At 47.7% G+C, this 18,651-nt stretch overlaps 1 protein-coding gene across 1 annotated transcript in view; it reads left to right on the top strand.

Moving 5' to 3' along the window:
• Window positions 1-18,651, top strand: part of stox1 (storkhead box 1) — a 260,248-nt gene that overhangs the window by 207,601 nt on the left and 33,996 nt on the right. The gene's annotated exons all lie outside the window — the stretch shown is intronic.

Genomic DNA, 18,651 nt, shown 5'->3' on the forward strand with positions numbered 1-18,651 from the left:
CATTGAGGGTCAGCAACTTCAGGAACTGTCTTTTAGTGAGAGTCAGCACTTCCTTGAACCGTAAGCCAGTGAGCGTCAGTATCTTTAGGAACTGTCCCCCTGTGAGCGTCTGAACGTTTAAGAACTGTCCCCCAGTGAGAGTCAGCACCTCCAGGAAATGTCCCCCAGTGAGAGTCAGCATCTTTTGGAACTGGCCCCCAGTAAGAGTCAGCACCTTCAGGAACTGTCCCTCAGTGAGAGTCAGCACCTCCAGGAACCTTCCCCTCCAGTGAGAATCAGCACCTCCAGGAACTGTCCCCCCGTGAGAGTCAGCAGCTTCAGGAACTGTCCCCCAGTGAGATTCAGCACATTCAGGAACTATGCCCCAGTGAGAGTCAGTACCTCCCAGGAACAGTCCCTCAGTGAGTCACCACCTCCAGGAGCCTTGCCCTCCAGTGCGAAGCAGCACTTCAAGGAACTGTCCCCCATTGAGAGTCAGCACCTCTTGGAACTGTCCCTCAGAGGGAGTCTGAACCTTCAGGGACTGTCCCCCAGTGAGTGTCAGTACCTCAAGGAACTTTCCCCCAGTGAGAGTCTCAACCTTCAGGAACTGTCCTCCAGTGAGAGTCAGCACCTCCAGGACTTCCAACCAGTGAGAATCAGCACCTCCAGGAACTGTCCCTCAGTGAGAGTCAGCACCTGCAGAAACTGTCCCTCAGTGAGCGTCAACACCTGGAGCCACTGTTCTCCAGTGAGACTCAGCACCTTCAGGAACTGTCCCCCAGTGAGAGTCAGCAACTCTCAGGAACAGTCCCTCAGTGAGTCACCAGCTCCAGGAACCTTCCCCTCCAGTGCGAATAAGCACCTCAAGGAACTGTGCCCCTGTGAGATTCAGCATCTTCAGGAACTGTCCCCAGTGAGAGTCAGCACATTCAGGAACTGTGCCGCACTGAAAGTCATCACCTTCAGGAACTGTCCCCTAGTGAGAATCTGAACCTTCAGGAACTGTCCCCCAGTGAGATTCAGAACCTTCAGGAACTGTCCCCCAGTGAGAATCAGCACCAGCAGGAACTGTCCCTCAGTGAGTGTCAACATCACCAGGAACCGTCCCGCAGTGAGAGTTAGCACCTTCAGGAACTGTCCCCCAGTGAGAGTCAGCACATTCAGGAACTATCCCCCAGTGCAAGTTAGCACCTCCCAGGAACTGTCCCCCATTGAGAGTCGGTGCCTCCAGGAACTGTCCCCCAGTGAGAGTCTGAACGTTTAAGGACTGTCCCCCAATGAGAGTCAGCACCATCTGTAACTGTACCCCAGTGAGAGTCAGCACAATCAGCAACAGTCCATCAATGAGATTCAGCACCTCCCTGGAACTGTCCCTCAGTGAGAGTTCAGCCCCTCCATGAACGTTACCCTCAAGTGACAATCAGCACCTCCAGGAACTGTACCTTAGTGAGAGTCAGCACCTCCAGGAACTGACCCCCAGTAAGAGTCAGCTCCTTCAGTAACTGTCTCCAGTGAGAGTCTGAATGTTCAGAACTGTCCCCCAGTGAGAACCCGAACGTTCAGAAACTCTCTGCAGGTGAAAGTAAGCACCATCAGGAATTGCCCCCAGTAAGAGTCAGCACCTTCAGGAACTGTCCCTCAGTGAGAGTCAGCACCTCCAGGAACCTTCCCCTCCAGTGAGTATCAGCACCTCCAGGAACCTTCCTCTCCAGTGAGAATCAGTACCTCCAGGAACTGTCCCCCAGTGAGAGTCAGGGCCTCCAGGAACTGTCCCCCAGTGAGAATCAACTCCTTCAGGAACTGTCCCCGAGAGAGTCAGCTCCTTCAATAACTGTCCCCAGTGAGAGTCCAAATGTTCAGAACTGACCCCAGTGAGAACCCGAACGTTCAGAAACTCTCCGCAGGTGAGAGTCAGCACCATCAGGAATTGCCCCCAGTAAAAGTCAGCACCTTCAGGAATTGTCCCCTAGTGAGAGTCATCAACTCCCAGGAACAGTCCCTCAGTGAGTCACCAGCTCCAGGAACCTTGCCCTGTAGTGCAAATAAGCACCTCAAGGAACTGTCCCCCAGTGAGATTCAGCATCTTCAGGATCTGTCCCCCAGTGAGAGTCAGAACCTTCAGGAACTGTCTCGCAATGAGAGTCAGAACCTTCAGGAACTGTCCCGCAATGAGAGTCTGAACCTTCAGGAACTGTCCCGCAATGAGAGTCAGAACCTTCAGGAACTGTCCCGCAATGAGAGTCTGAACCTTCAGGAACTGTCCCGCAATGAGAGTCTGAACCTTCAGGAACTGTCCCGCAATGAGAGTCTGAACCTTCAGGAACTGTCCCGCAATGAGAGTCAGAACCTTCAGGAACTGTCCCCCAATGAGAGTCAGAACCTTCAGGAACTGTCCCCCATTGAGAATCCGCACCTCCAGGAACTGTCCCTCAGTAGTGTCAGCATCACCAGGAACTGTCCCCCAGTGACAGTCAGCACCTCCAGGTACTGTCCCCAGGTGAGAGTCTGATCCTTCAGGAACGGTCCCTCAATGAGAATCAGCAACTTCAGCAACTGCTCCCCAGTGAGAGTCAGCACCTTCAGGAACGATCCCCTCCAGTGAGAATCAGCTCCTCCAGGAACTCTCCTCTAGTAAGAGTCATCACCTCCATGAACTGTCCCTCAGTTAGAGTAAGCACTTCTAGGAACTATTCCCCAGTGTGAGGCAGCATCATTAGGAACTGTCCCCCAGTGAGAGTCATCACCTTCAACTACTGTCCCCCAGTGAGGGTCAGCACCTTCAGGAATAGTCCCTCAGTGAGAGTCAGCACCTCCCAGTAACTGTCCCTCAGTGAGAGTTCAGCCCCTCCAGAAACCTTCCCCTCAAGTGAGAATCAGCAACTCCTGTACCTACTTCAGTGAGATTCAGTGTCTCCAGGAACAGTCCCCCAATGAGAATCAGCAACTTCAGCAACTGTCCCCCAGTGAGAGTCAGCACCTTCAGGATATATCCCCTCCAGTGAGAATCAACACCTCAGTGAAATGTCCCCTCCAGTGAGAATCAACACCTCAGTGAAATGTCCCCTCCAGTGGGAATCAACACCTCAGTGAACTGTCCCCTCCCGTGAGAATCAGTAATTCCATGATCTGTCAGCCAGTGAGAGTCAGCATCTTTAGGAACTGTTCCCCAGTGACAGTCAGCACCTACAGGAACAGTCCCTCAGTGAGAGTCAGCACCTCCCGGGAACTGTCCCTCAGTGAGAGTTCAGCCCCTCCAGGAACCTTCCCCTCAAGTGAGAATCAGCACCTTGAGGAACTGTACCTCAGTGGGAGTCAGCGCCTCCGGAAACTGTCCCCCAGTGTGAGTCTGAACCTTCAAGAACTGTCCCCCAGTGAGAGTCATCACCGCCCAGAACTTTCCCCCAGTGAGCGTCAGCACCTTCAGGAACAATCATCCAGTGAGGGTCAGCACCTTCAGTTACTGTCTCTAAGTGAGTCAGCTGCTTCCAGGAACCGTCCCGCAGTGAGAGTCAGCACCTCCAGGAACCTTCCCCTCCAGTGAGAATCAGCACCTCCAGGAACTGTCCCCCAGTGAGAGTCAGCACCTTCAGTAACTGTCCCCCAGTGAGCGTCAGCACATTCAGGAACTATCCCCCAGTGAGAGTCAGCACCTTCAGGAACTGTCCCTCAGTGAGAGTCAGTATCTCCCAGGAACAGTCGCTCAGTGAGTCACCACCTCCAGAAACATTGACCTCCAGTGCGAATAATCACCTCAAGGAACTGTCCCCCATTGAGATTCAGCATCTTCAGGAACTGTCCCCCAGTGAGAGTCAGCACATTCAGGAACTGTCCCCCAGCGAGAGTCAGCGCCTTCAGGTACTGTCCCTCAATGAGAGTCAGCACTTCCCAGGAGCTGTCCCTCAGTTAGGGTTCTGCCCCTCCAGGAACCTTCCCCTCAAGTGAGAATCAGCACCTCCAGGAACTGTACCTCAGTGGGAGTCAGCGCCTCCAGGAACTGTCCCCCAGTGTGAGTCTGAACCTTCAGGAACTGTCCCCCAGTGAGAGTCATCACCTCCTGGAACTTTCCCCCAGTGAGCATCAGCAACTTCAGGAACAGTCATCCATTGAGGATCAGCACCTTCCGTTACTGTCTCTATGTGAGTCAGCTGCTCCCAGGAACCGTCCCGCAGTGAGAGTCAGCACCTCCCGGAACCTTCCCCTCCAGTGAGAATCAGCACCTCAAGGGATTGTCCCCCAGTGAGCGTCAGCACCTTCAGGAACTGTCTCCCAGTGAGCGTCAGGACATTCAGGAACTATCCCCCAGTGAGAGTCAGCACCTTCAGGAACTGTCCGTCAGTGAGAGTCAGTACCTCCCAGGAAGAGTCCCTCAGTGAGTTACCACCTCTAGGAACCTTGCCCTCAGATGCAAATAAGCAGCTCAAGGAACTGTCCCCCATTGAGATTCAGCATCTTCAGGAACTGTCCCCCATTGAGATTCAGCATCTTCAGGAACTGTCCGCCAGTGAGATTCATTACCTTCAGGAACTGTCCGTCAGTGAGAGTCAGTACCTCCCAGGAAGAGTCCCTCAGTGAGTTACCACCTCTAGGAACCTTGCCCTCAGATGCAAATAAGCAGCTCAAGGAACTGTCCCCCATTGAGATTCAGCATCTTCAGGAACTGTCCGCCAGTGAGATTCATTACCTTCAGGAACTGTCCCCCAGTGAGAGTCAACACATTCAAGAACTGTCCCCCAGTGTGAGTCAGCACCTTCAGGAACTGTCCCCCAGCAAGAGTCAGCGCCTTCAGGTACTGTCCCTCAATGAGAGTCAGCACTTCCCAGGAACTGTCCCTCAGTGAGGGTTCAGCCTCTCCAGGAACCTTCCCCTCAAGTGAGAATCAGCACCTCTCAAGTGAGAATCAGCACCTCCGGGAACTGTACCTCAGTGGGAGTCAGCGCCTCCAGGAACTGTCCCCCAGTGTGAGTCTGAACCTTCAGGAACTGTCCCCCAGTGAGAGTCATCACCTCCTGGAACTTACCCCCAGTGAGCGTCAGCACCTTCAGAAACTGTCATCCAGTGAGGGTCAGCACCTTCAGTTACTGTCTCTAAGTGAGTCAGCTGCTCCCAGGAACCGTCCCTCAGTGAGAGTGAGCACCTTCAGGAACTGTCCCCCAGTGAGAGTCAGCACCTTCAGGAACTGTCCCCCAGTGAGAGTCAGCACCTTCAGTAACTGTCCCCCAGTGAGATTCAGCATCTTCAAGAACTGTACCTCAGTGAGATTCCGTACCTTAAGGAACTGTCCCCCAGTGAGCGTCAGCACATTCAGGAACTGTCCCCCATTGTGAGTCAGCATCTTCAGGAACTGTCCCCCAGCGAGAGTCAGCGCCTTCAGGTACTGTCCCCCAGTGAGAGTCAGCACCTTCAGGAACTGTCACCCAGTGAAAGTCACCACCTTCAGGTACTGTCCCCCTGGCGTGTAAGCACCTTCAGGGACTTTCCCCCAAGGAGAATGTCAACCTTCAGGAATTCTCCCGCAGTGAGATTCGACACCTTCAGGAACTGTCCCCCTTGAGTGTCAGCACCTTCAATAACTGTCTCCCACTGAGGGTCTGAACCTGTTCCCTCCACATCTTATATATTTCAATAACATCACCTCTCATTCTTTGGAACTCCATTGGACCCTCTCCAACTATTCCTCCTAAGACAACCTCTTCATCCCTGGAGTTGGAGTGAACCTTTTCTGCATTTCATCTCTTGCAGTTACCTCCTTTCTTAAATAATGAGACCCAAACTCTGCACAACATTCTAGATTTGGTCTCGCCGAAGCTGTGTACCGCTGCAGCAAAACTTCCCTACTTCTATGTTCTATTTTCCTTTCCATAAATAACATCAATCCATATGCCTTCCTGATCACATGCTGTCCTTGCATGCTTACTCTGCTTCCATGTGCCAGGACCCTCTGTATCACTGAGCTCTGCAGTGTTTGCTCATTTAATTACGTGCTGATTTTCTATTTTTTTGCCAAAGTGGACAAGTTCACATTTTCCTCCAATATACTCAATCTGCTAAGTTTTTGCCCACTCACGTTTGCATGTTACAAATCCTGAAGCTTCATTTTCAGAAGCATATATGCAACAGAAACAACATACTTAGAATATAGTTTTTTTTTGTGGATTGTGTTTTAAGCCCATCCTCTCCTTTTGCAACATTCTTCTGAGCTCATTCCAGAGGCAGTCCATCCTCCACAGAAAGGCCCTGCATTTAGACGTGGGCCACTATTGATCCCAAACAATGTCAGCTCTGAGACCAGTCTGGAAGTCTGTCTTTCCCACACTACAGCTTTGAATGCAGGATCTGAGCAGGGGCTCTCAGGTTTCACATGGGTTTGGCTGTGACACTCAGCTGCATCTCAAGAGATTATTGGTGTACAAATTTAAAGAGACAGTGCATTCTTCCTGGATGACAGTGTGTGGAGTTTTTAAAATTTGTTCTTTGGGTGTGAATGATATTTGTAAGTCATTTCTCTCCTGAAGCACTGACTTGAATGCCAGAATTTCTCTGGTGCCTCAACCCCATGAGCATGGTTGTGTGTGAGTGTAGACAGTGATGACAGCAAGCTATTCCAATATGGGAGCTTCCAGAGCCCCCAGCCTGATTCTACACTCATCTAACATTTGCTTTCCAACAGGGGATACTAAACTCTCCAACTGGGACCGGGGATCCTAAGTGATTTTCCTCCCTGGAGTGGGGCACCAAAGCCAAATATCATTTTCCACTCCCACATTTGACTCTCAACCACGGTCTCAGCTGTGATTGGTTAACTCAGTACAGACCGGAGATTGAATCTGGAACTTTTGTGCTCTGTACAGCTCAACTTCCAATTGCATAAACAGCATTGAGCTGGCAGGCAGGGAGCCAGCTGTATGCACTATGCTGGCAAATCACTGACAGCAAGGTAAGGAAAGCATTTGCCAGTTTGCACTGTTGAGTTGTGAATTATTGCACTCCAATAGCAGCTGCTCCAAAGTCAGGCCAACTGAGGGCCTTTCTTGTGCCCATATGTTCTCCCTTTTCATTGGTCTAAGGTGATGAACTTTGGGCTTTGTGCATTTCCTGCAATATCAGATGTGAAGCAAAATCTAACAAGTTTTGATGACAACACAGAGGCCCTTGCCCTCACTCTCCAAATAACCCCAGTTTTGACACCTCACGTAAGGGGCCATTTGTCTGAACTTGGTCAGTGACTGATGGCGAATGAATGTAACCTAGCAAAATCCTCACCACTTCCCCACTGGATTCTAATAATGAGCAGGGCCTGTGACTTTATTTGTTTAGTCAAGTCATCAGCCATGTCTAGTTCAAGGTGGTCGGGGTGGGGGGTGGTGGGCAACAAAGTTTAGAGTTTAGGAGGGGTGGAAGAACCTGCCTCTGGTAGTGCGAGTCCCGGGCCAGAATCCCTCCAATGATTGCTCAGTTTACTGATCTTATCAACTGTACAAGGAGCCACTCCTTTCTGTTTGTCAATTCCCTTCCTCTCACTGAATGACACTTCATTTCCTAGAAGGGCTGCTTGATGCTTTGAACACTCTCTCCCACTTGTACTTTTACTCTCTGAGCTTACTTTATGCACCTCATCAGCCTACTATGGTTTGACTGTACCACATGGCAACCAGAAATCCTCTATACATTCTTAAAGGAGCAAATGGTCCACAGCCACCAAGAGAGGTGGTGGACCCTTCAGGCTTTGCCCTCTTTACCCATTAGAGGTGGATGTGTTGCACAATTCTGGCCTCCACATTATAAAAAGGACAGGAAGGTACTGGTGAAAGTGGAGAAAATATTTACTAAAATAATAACAGAACTGAGAAGAAAGACTGAACAGGCTGGGGCTCTTTTCTGTAGCAGAGACAAAACTGAGGAGTGATCATTTGAAATTATGAAAGGGTTTGATAGAATCCACATAGAGATGTTTCCACTTGTGAACTGGATCAGGTGAGAGGCCATAAACATAAGATAGTCACTAATAAATCCGATCATTAGATCAAGAGAAATTTCTTTACGCAGAGAATGGTTAAAATATGGAACTTGGAGTGGTTAAAGCGAATAACATTGATGTATCATGGGGTAGCATGAGAAGAAAGAGTTGAATAACATGTTAATAGGATGAGATGGAAAACCTGAAAACATAAGAAATAGGAGCAGAAATAGACCATACAGCCCCTCGAGTCTGCTCTACCATTCAGTATAATCATGGCTGACCTTTAGCTTCAACTTCACTTCCCTGCCCGCTCCCCATATCCCTTAATTCCCTGATCTATCCATCTCAGCCTTAAATATATACAATGATCGAGCACCCACAATCCATCTGGGAATTTCAAAGCTTCACAACCATTTGAATGAAGACATTTCTCATCTCAGCCCTAAATGATCGGCCCCTTATCGTGAGACTGTGCCCCATGTTCTCGATTGTCCAATTAGGGGAAATGACCTCTCAGTGTCTACCCTCTGTGTCAAGCCCCATCAGAATCATCTATTTTTTAATGAGGTCGCTTCTCATTCTTCTAAACTCCAGAGAATATAAGCCCAATTTACTCAGTCTCTCATCATAGGACAACCCTCTCATCCCAGGGACCAATCTAGTGAACAACAACTTAGTCTAGCAACAACAACTTATATTGCTATAGTGCCTTTACTGTCATGAAATGTTCCAAAGCACTTCACAGGAGTATTAGGAAACAAAGTATGACTCCGAGCCATATAAGGACATATTAGGTCAGATGACCAAAAGCTTGGTCAACCTGGTATGTTTTAAGAAGTGTCCCAAATGAGGAAACTCAAGTATGTCCTTCCTTAGATGTAGAAACCAAAACTGCACAGTGTCCCAGGTGTGGTCTCACCAAAGTGAGGTGGAGGAGGCTTGTGAGAAACCAAATGGACAATTTGTGGACTTCTTGCTTCATATTGTGAACCTGGAGCAAACTCTTCTATAGGCATAGAAATAGCAAAAGGGTGGTAGGAGGAGTGGGGCCGATTAGGGACTTCCAAAAGGCATTTGATAAAGTGCCACACGACAGACTTGTGAGCAAAGTTAGAGATCATGGAATAAAAGCGACAGTAGCAACATGGATACAAAATTGATTGAGCAACAGGAAACAGAGAGTAGTGGTGAGTGATTTTTCACACGGGCGGAAGGTTTATAATGGAGTTCTCCAGGGGTAGGTTTTAGGACCATAAGACGTAGGAGCAGAAGTAGGTCATTCTGTCCATTGTGTCTGCTCCAGCATTCAATGAGATCATGGCTGCTCTGATAATCCTCAGCTCCACTTTCTTACCTTTTTCCCATAACCCTTGATTCCCTTACTGATTAAAAATGTCTATCTCAGCCTTGAATATATTTAACGACACAGCCTCTACAGTCCTCTGCGGTAAAGAATTCCACAGATGGTCTACCCTCTGGTCCTAAACTCTCCCACAAGGGGAAACAATCTCTCAGCATCTACCCTATCAAACCCCCTAAGAATCTTATATGTTTCATTCTTCTAAACTCCAGTGAGGACAGGCCCAACCTACTCAACCTCTCCTCATAACAAAACCCCTCCATACCCGAAGTCAACCTAGTAAACCTCGTCTGGACTGCCTCCAATGCCAGTATATCTTTCCTGAGATAAGGGGACTAAACCTGTTCAGTTTTCTAGGTGTGGCCTAACTAATGCCTTGTGTAGTTTTAGCAAGACTTATTTTTATACTCCATTCCCTTTGAAATAAAGGCCAACATTCCATTTGCCTTCCCTATTACCTGTTGAACTTGTATATTAATCTTTTGGGATTCATGCACAATGACTCCCAAATCCCTCTGTGCTGCAGTCTTTTTCCATTTAAATAATATACAGCTCCTCTATTCTTCCTGCCAAAGTGCATAATCTCACATTTTCCCACATTATATTCCATCCGCCGCTTTTTTGCCCACTCACTTAACCTGTCTATATCCCTCTGTAGACTCCTTATGGCATCCTCACCATTTGCCTTCCCAACTATTTTTGTATCGTCCACAAATTTGGCAATAGTACATTCATGTTCCTCATCTAAGTCATTAAAATATATTGTAAATAACTCAAGCCCAAGCACTGATATCTGTGGCACTCCACTAGTTACAGGCTGCCATCCTGAAAATGCCTCCCTTAACCCAGCTCTCTCTTCTATTAGTTAGCCAATCCTCAATCCATGCTAATATGCTACCCCCAACACCAAGGACTCTTATTAGGTATTATTATTAGCCTTACGTGCGGTACCTTATCGCAAGCCTTTTGGAAATCCAAATATATTACATCTACTGGCTCCTCTTTATCCTGCTAGTTACCTCCTCAAAGAATTCTAACAAATTTGTCAGGCGTGATTTCCCCTTCATGAAGCCATGCTAACTCTGCTTGATTAGATTATGTAATTCTAAATGCTCTGCTATTACATCTTTAATAATGGACTGTAACATTTTCCCAATGACAGATGTTAAACTAACTGGCCTATAGTAACCCGTTTTTTGTCTCCTTCCCTTTTTGAATGAGGGTGTTACATTGGCAGTTTTCCAATCCTCTGGGACTTTTCTGAAATCTAAGGATTCTTGGAAGATTACTACCAGTGCATCTACTATCTCTGTAGCAACTTCCTTTATTATCCTAGAATGCAACCCGTCAGGTGCAGGGCACGTATAGGTGCAGACTCGATGGAAGAGCAAGCGTAAAAAGCAGTACATTAATCATGGGTGACTTTAATCTTCATATAGATTGGGAAAATCAAATTGGCAGAGGTAGCCATGAGCAAGAATTCATAAAGTATATTTGGGACAGTTTCCTAGAATAATACGTTGTGGATCCAACCAGGGATCAGGCTATTTTGGATCTGGTAACATGTAATGAGGCAGGTTTAATCCTGTGACTTATCGGTCTTTAGCCCCATTAGTTTCCCTAGTACTTTTTCTCTAGTGATAGTTACTGTATTTATTTCCTCCACGCCTTTTGCCATTTGATTATTTAGTATTGTAATACTATTAGTGTCTTCTACCGTGAAGACTGAAGCCAAGTATTTATTCAACTCCTTTGCCATTTCCTGGTTCCCCATTATTATTTCCCCAGCCTCATTCTCTAAGGGGGCCTATGTTCACTTTGGCCTCTCTCTTCCTTTTATATATTTAAAGAGGCTCTTACTGTCCGTTTTTATATTCCTTGTTAGTTTACCCTCAAAGTTTATTTTCTTCCTCTTTATTATTTTCTGGTCATCTTTTGTTGGTTTTTAAAACTTTCTCAATCGTCTGCTTTACCACTAATCTTTGCCACATTGTATGTATTTTCTTTTAATTTGATACTATCCTTAACTTCTTTGGGAAACCATGGCTGGTTTATCACCTTCCTCATTGGTATAAATCTTTGTTGTGAGCCATGAACTATTTTCTTAAACGTCTGCCATTGTTCATCAATCGTTATTTATGCTAAACTTCTTTCCCAGTCCACTCCAGCCAACTCTGCCCTCATTCCTTTCTAATTACCTTTACTTAATGTTAGCACAGTTGATTCTGACCAAGTTTCTCACTCTCAAAGTGAATGCTAAATTCTACCATATTATGGTCACTGTTTCCCAGGATATCTTTTACTCTAAGATCATTTATTAAACCTGCCTCATTACAAGTTACCAGATCAAAATAGCCTGATCCCTTGTTGGATCCACAACATATTGTTCTAGGAAACTGTCCCAAATATACTTTATGAATTCTTGCTCATGGCTACCACTGCCAATTTGATTTTCCCAATCTACATGAAGATTAAAGTCACCCATGATTAATGTACTGCTTTTTACGCTTGCTCTTCCTGATATAGATTAGTAACTTTGACCTAGGTGCACAGGGCACAATTTTAAAATTTGTGGAATATACAAAACTTTTTATTATGAACCAAAGGAGGATAGGGTAGAATTTCAAAAGTACATAGACAAGTTGGTGGAATGGGGTTCAGTGGGGGACAGATGAAATTTAATGCAGAGAAGTGTGAAGTGATTCATTACACATTGAGGCAGGGACCATGGCTGAGGTTTTAAATGAATATTTTGCATCTGTCTTGACCATGGGAGAAGATGCTGCCCAGGTCATGATGAAAGAAGAGATAGTTCAGATACTTGAAAGGTTTAAAATTGATAAGGCTGGCTGTCTGTACTTAAAGTTGATAAGGCATCAGGAGCAGATAGGAGGTATCCAAGGATATTGAGGGAAGTGAGAGTGGAAATTGACGAGGCACTGGCCATAACTTTCCAGCCTTCCTTAGATTCTGACATGGTGCTAGAGGACTGGAGAAGTGCAAATGTCACACACTTGTTTAAAATAGGGTTTAAAGTTAAACCCAGCAATTACAGGCCAATCAGCTTAACCTTGGTGGTGAGGAAGTTTCTAGAAAATATATTTCAGGACAAAATAACAAATCACTTGGACAATTGTTGGTTAATTAGGGAAAGCCAGCACAGATTTGCTAAGGGCAAATCGAGTTTAACTAACTTGCTTAAGGTTTTTGATGAGGAAACAGAGAGGGTTAATGAGGGCAATGAGGCTGATGTACTGCACATGGACTTCCAAAAGGCATTTAATAAAGTGCCACACAACAAACTCGTGAGAAAAGTTAGAGATCATCAAATTAAAGGGACAGTAGCAACCTGGATACAAAATTAATTGAGTGACAGGAAACAGAGTAGTGGTGAACAATTTTTCTGATAGAAGGGAGCTTTATAATGGTGTTCCCCAAGGGTCAGTTTTAGAACCCTTGCTCTTCCTGGTATATGTTAATAACTTTGACCTTGATGTACAGGCACAATTTCAAAATTTGTGGATGATACAAAACTTTGTTTTGAGAACCGTGAAGAGGATAATGTGGAACTTCAAAAGTACATAGACAGGTTAGTGGAATGGGGGTCAAATGACAGATGAAATTTAATGGAGAGCAGTGTGAAGTGATTCATTTTGTGAGGAAGAACATGGAGAGACAACATTAAATAAAGAGTACCATTTTAAAAGGGGTGCAGGAGTAAAAGGACTTGGGGTATATTTACATAAATTATTGAAGGTGACAGGACAGGTTGAGAGTGCAGTTAATAAAGCATACAACATCCTTGGCTTTATCAATGGGATAGAGAGCACAAAAGCAAGGAAGTTATATTAAACCTATATAAAGCATTGGTTTATTGTGCCCAGTCCTGGACATCACACTTTAGGAAGGATGTGAAGGTATTAGAGAGAGTACAGAAAAGATTCACGAGAATGGTCCCACGGATGAAGAGCTTCAGTTACATGAATAGATGGAAGAAGTTAGGACTGCTTTCCTTGGAGAAGAGAAGGATGAGAGGAGATTTGATAGATGCATTCAAAATCATGGGGTCTGAACAGAGTAGATAGGGAGAAACTGTTCCTATTGGTGGAAGGATCGAAAACCAGAGGACACAGGTATAAAGTAACTGGCAAAAGGAACAATGGCAACATGAGGAGAAACTTTTTCAGGCAGTGAGTGGTTAGGATCTGGAATGCACTGCCTGAGAGTGTGGTGGAGGCAGGATCAATCGAGTGGTTAGGATCTGGAATGCACTGCCTGAGAGTGAGGTGGAGACAGGGTCAATCGAGGTATTCAAAGGGAAATTGGACAATTATCTGAAAAGAAAAAATTGCAGAGCTATGGGGAAAAGGAGGAGTAGCATTAGGCGTATTGCTCCTTCAGAGAGCCAGCACAGACACATTGGTCCATCCTCACACTCCCTGGAAACATTACTGATGCCTGCACCTCAGTGGTGCTGGTCATTGCTGCCAGAATGTAGTGGGCAGGCACCACAGAGTTCCGTCATACTCTCTGTGTGCTCTCAGCACCTTTAAGGTGGGGCTGGCCCTCATCACACCAGCATCTGCGACCAGTGATGCTGTTCACCAGCTCCTGAAGGGCTGATGTGCTGAAGGCGGACACAGCATCAGTTGCGTCTAAAGTTTCATGGCTGCGTCTCTGAGATGGCCCTGATCACAGAGCGCTAACAAGCTGCCCTCAGCCAGACAGGAGACAGACATTCTCAGAGGCTATGTGAAGATCTATGGAGTGTCCTCACTGCATGTCATCATCATCCTCCTGCAAATGAGGGACTATTAGGGCCTCCACTACATCTCCATGACAGGAGCATTCTCACAGAGGGTATAGGCCCTGCCATAAACCAGACTGGACTCAAACATTCACAACTGCGATGTGAGGATCTACGGGAACACCTCACTGCATGTCGTCATCATCCACCACAAATCTGGCAGCTATGAGAGCCTCCTGAGTGCGCCTGCCTCATTTAGCCGGTGCGAGGGCCTCATCCCCATCATCATCACCACCGAGGACCCCCTCACCCTCTTTCCCGTTGGCATCCTCCTCATCGGAGGAGACCTCCAGCTCCTCACCCTGTTGCAGTGCCAGGTTGTAAAGGGCCCAGCAAGTGATGACGATGTGTGACACCCTCTGCCGTCTGTATTGCAGGGCTCCACCAGACCGGCCCAGGCACCAGAACCGTATCTTCAACATCCTGATGGTCTGCTCCACCAAGTTGCGAGTTGCAGCATGAACCTCATTATAGCGTTGCTCTGCTGCAGACTGAGGCCGCCACACAGGTGTCATCAGCCACGGCCTCTGCAGGTAGCCCTTGTCCCCAAGGAGCCGGCCCTGCAGCTTCTGTGGAACCTGGAAGACTGCAGGGATCTGCAAGTGACTTCGAGTGTAGGCGTCGTGCACACTCCCTGGAAACCGTGCACATACCTGCAGGATGCGTTTCTGGTGGTTGCATACCAGCTGCACATTCAGTGAGTGGAAGCCCTTGTGGTTGATGAAATCCACCAAGTTTATCGACGGGGATCTTAGCACCACATGAGTGCAGTCAATCTCACCCTGCACCTGTGGGAATGCCAAGATCAGGGCAAATCCAATGGCCCCTGCGTCCTGGCTGTCTCGGTCCTGGGCAAAATGCACAAAGTTGTGTGCCATGGAGAAAGTGGCATCCATGACCTTATGGATGCATTTGTGAGTGGCGGATTGTGAAATCCCACTGAGGATACCTGTGGAGCCCTGAAAGGAGCCACTGGCATAGAAATTGAGCACCGCAGTCACTTTCACAGCCACTGGCAGTGGGTGCCCTCCATGTCCCCTTGGTGCCAAATCCTGCAGTAGGTGGCAGATGTGAGCCACCAGGCCCCTAGACATGCGCAGCCATCAGCGACACTGGTTCTCAGTCATCCGCAGAAATGGCAGGTGGTGTCTATAGACCCTGGGTGTCACTAGGCACCGACCAGCCATGGCTCGCTGTTGCTCCTGGGCAGTGTGTGCAGGAGCCCTGGCTGCCCCTTCTTCATGATGTTGCTGCTACAGCCTTTGCGCGGCCAGGAGCCTCAGTCGCTCTCTCCTCCGTCTTCTACGGTCCCTGTAAGCCATCAGGCATACAGCTAGGTCACCAGGATCCATGATCTTGATATGGTCCTTCTGCAGCATGAAAGAGAGAGAGTCGTGGTGATCATGACTGTACTTAGCACCTTTCCTGGCCCTGTGTGATCCCCCCTTAATGTTTCCTGGAGGGTGCTGGTCACCCCTCAGATAGCCAGAGATGAGTGCACTGCATGGCTGCCCTGTTAACCTGCGCCATGGGGGACACTGGTCCAAACCAGGATGCTGGGATTGCAAGGGGCTGTGAGCACCTCCAGCAGTGACTGCTACATGGCCAGTGTTTGCGAGGAGATTGTACAACATGTGCAGTCCAACTGCTCCGTGGCCCAATAAAGTGGTGGTGGACTTGCTGTCTGTGCCAGGGAGGTTGGGCGGTGGGGGTGGGGTGGGGGTGGGGGAGATATGGAGTGCTCGGTGGCCCTTTGGTGCCTCCACGATGCTTGCGTGGGTGGACAGGATGGGAGTCTGACCCCAGTCATATCACTGTGGCTGCGTCTGATCTATCTTAGTTGCGGAGGCATGGTCAGTTCATACAGGTGTCCCTAATGTGTGGGCATTACCCTTGCTTACCCTGCTCCCCCACCCAATTACCTGTGCATGGGATGCAGTGCCCGGGCAGCATTTTACCCCACCCCCCTTCGGCTGTCGCCTCCGAGGCTGGCCAGCACTTGCACCCGGACACACCCCCCCAACCCCCCTCCGCCCCCCGCCCCCGGCCACCTCAGCAGTCACCTCTGAGGCTGATCAGCACTTGTCCCGCTTCCCCCCGGCGGCCCTGAGACCTGTAAACAATGGGCGGGCTGTGGAGAAAGCTGCTGCTCACTCACCTCAGTTCCCCCCAAAGTGAAGGTTGCCAAGTGCACATTGCCTGCGTGCTGTTGTGAAACACTTCAGTGTGCTTTCCCGCTGATATGGATGGACGATGCAGTGGGGTTCCAAGAGCCTGGCAAGATGGCCTTTTATGTTAATGTATTACAATTAGCTCCCTGCCGACTGATAGCAGGAAACTTGGCCTGCCATTGGAGGGCTGAGTGGATGCTTGATTGGCACCACATCCACAAACATTCACTCCCTCCACCACTGACACACAGTCGCAGCAGTGTGTACTATCTACAAGATGCACTGCAGGAATTCAGCAGTGCTCCTTGGACAGCATCTTCCAAAGCCACGATTGCTACCACCTAGAAGGACAAGGGCAGCAGGCACATGGGAACACCATCACCTGGAAGTTCCTCTCCAAGTCACTCACCATCCTGATTTGGAAATATATTGTCGTTCCTTCATTGTCCTGGGTCAAAATCCTGGAGCTCCCTTCCAAACAGCACTGTGGATGTACCTACACTACATAGACTGCAGCGGTTCAAGAAGGCAGCTCACCACCACCTTCTCAAGGGCAACCAGGGATGGGCAATAAATGCTGGTCCAGCCAGCGAAGCTCACACCCCATGAATGAATAAAAAGAAAAAAACTCAAGTTAATTACAGACCACAAGCCTTTGACCTGGCTGTTTAGCTGGAAGTCACAAACCCCGACACTTGCCGCTGCACGCCGACAAAGGTGGGCACTGATCTTATCTGCTTACCAGTACAAAATTACATTTCACTCGACTGGTAATCATGTAAAAATGTGGACACATTTTCCAGACTTCCGTTACACCACAGCTCCACAATCCGAAGTGAAGTCACTGCTTTCAATGTAAACCAGATAGACATGTTACCTATTAAAGTGGATAAAATTTGACTTGAAGCACAGAGAGGTGCTGTGCTTTCCAAAGTTTACCTGTATACACAGAAGGGTCAGTATGTACCTCAAGAAGTGACTACTGAGTTTGCTATGGGGAATCCAAGTTGTCATTCTTCCAAAATTCCAAGCACAAGTGTTCAAAGAACTTTACCCCAGTCACAAGGCAATCATCAAAATGAAAGCATTAGCTTGTCTACATGTATGGTGGCCACACCTGGATAAAGACATTGAAGCCATGGTCAGTGATTGCCTTCCATGCCAAGAAATGAAGTCTTCTCCTGCACATTCCCCATTACATCTGTGGGCTTGACTTGACCACCCATGGCAGAAACGTCATGTGGACTTTGCTGGACCACTTCTCGGACATACGTTTCTGATTGTGGTGGATGTCCACACAAAGTGGCTCATGTTATTCCCATGAAGTCAACTACTTCAGCAAAGACCATCGATGCTCTCCGGAATGTGTTCACTACTTTTGGATTGCCAGAGCAGATTGTGTCTGACAATGACTCACAGTTCACGTCATGTGAATTTCAAACATTCCTGAAAAACAATGGGTTCAGGCAGATTCTCATCTTGCCTTACCACCCATCCTCAAATGATGAAGCAAAGTTCTTTGTCCAGACATTCAAATCGGCCTCATTGAAGGGGAGAATGCAAACAGATTTGAAGTTGAAGCTGAAATATGTTTTGATGATGTATTGTAACGCTTCACATTCAGCACAAGGCGTAACTCCTGCTGAGCTGATGTTTGGAAGATGGCTGCGTACCAGAATGGATTTGCTGTGTCCGGATTTGAAAGGAAAGATTGTTTCAAGGCAATGTGATCAGAAAGGTCACATGACACAAGTAAACCAACTCGTGAGTTTAATCTGGATCAGTCTGTTTGGGTCCGAAATTAATGTGGGAAACCAAAGTGGCTCCTGGGACGAATCATCAAGCATCGCAGACCACTGACCTATGATGTTGAATCTTCCTGTGGAATTTCCAGGGATCTCCAGTCACAGTGGAAGATTTCTGGGAAACATCTGCTGCAGTTGGTAAAACCCGATTTGATTCAGCTGACAAACCTGTAACACCTGTAGCTGCAACTGTTGAACCTGAACAGAAACAAGTGGAACAGCTGAACCTTCCATTTCTAAGCAAACAAACTGAGATACCGAAATCAACACACCTCTCCAGACCAAAGCAAATCTGCAAACCACCTGACCAATTTGTACCTGGCTAAAGGGGGAGGAATGGCTATAAATTGAGAGAGGGGAATGTGCGATGAGACCTGGGTGTCCTTGTACATCAGTCGCTGAAGGTAAGCGTGCAGGTCTAGCAGACAGTAAAGAAGGCAAATGGTATGTTGGCCTTCATAGCCAGAGGATTCGAGTACAGGAACAGGGATGTCTTGCTGTACTTGTATAGGGCCTTGGTGAGACCACACCTGGAATATTGTGTGCAATTTTGGTCTCCTTTTCTGAGG

Source organism: Carcharodon carcharias, chromosome 17, assembly GCF_017639515.1.
Source record: "Carcharodon carcharias isolate sCarCar2 chromosome 17, sCarCar2.pri, whole genome shotgun sequence".
In the NCBI taxonomy this organism is placed as follows: Eukaryota; Metazoa; Chordata; class Chondrichthyes; order Lamniformes; family Lamnidae; genus Carcharodon; species Carcharodon carcharias.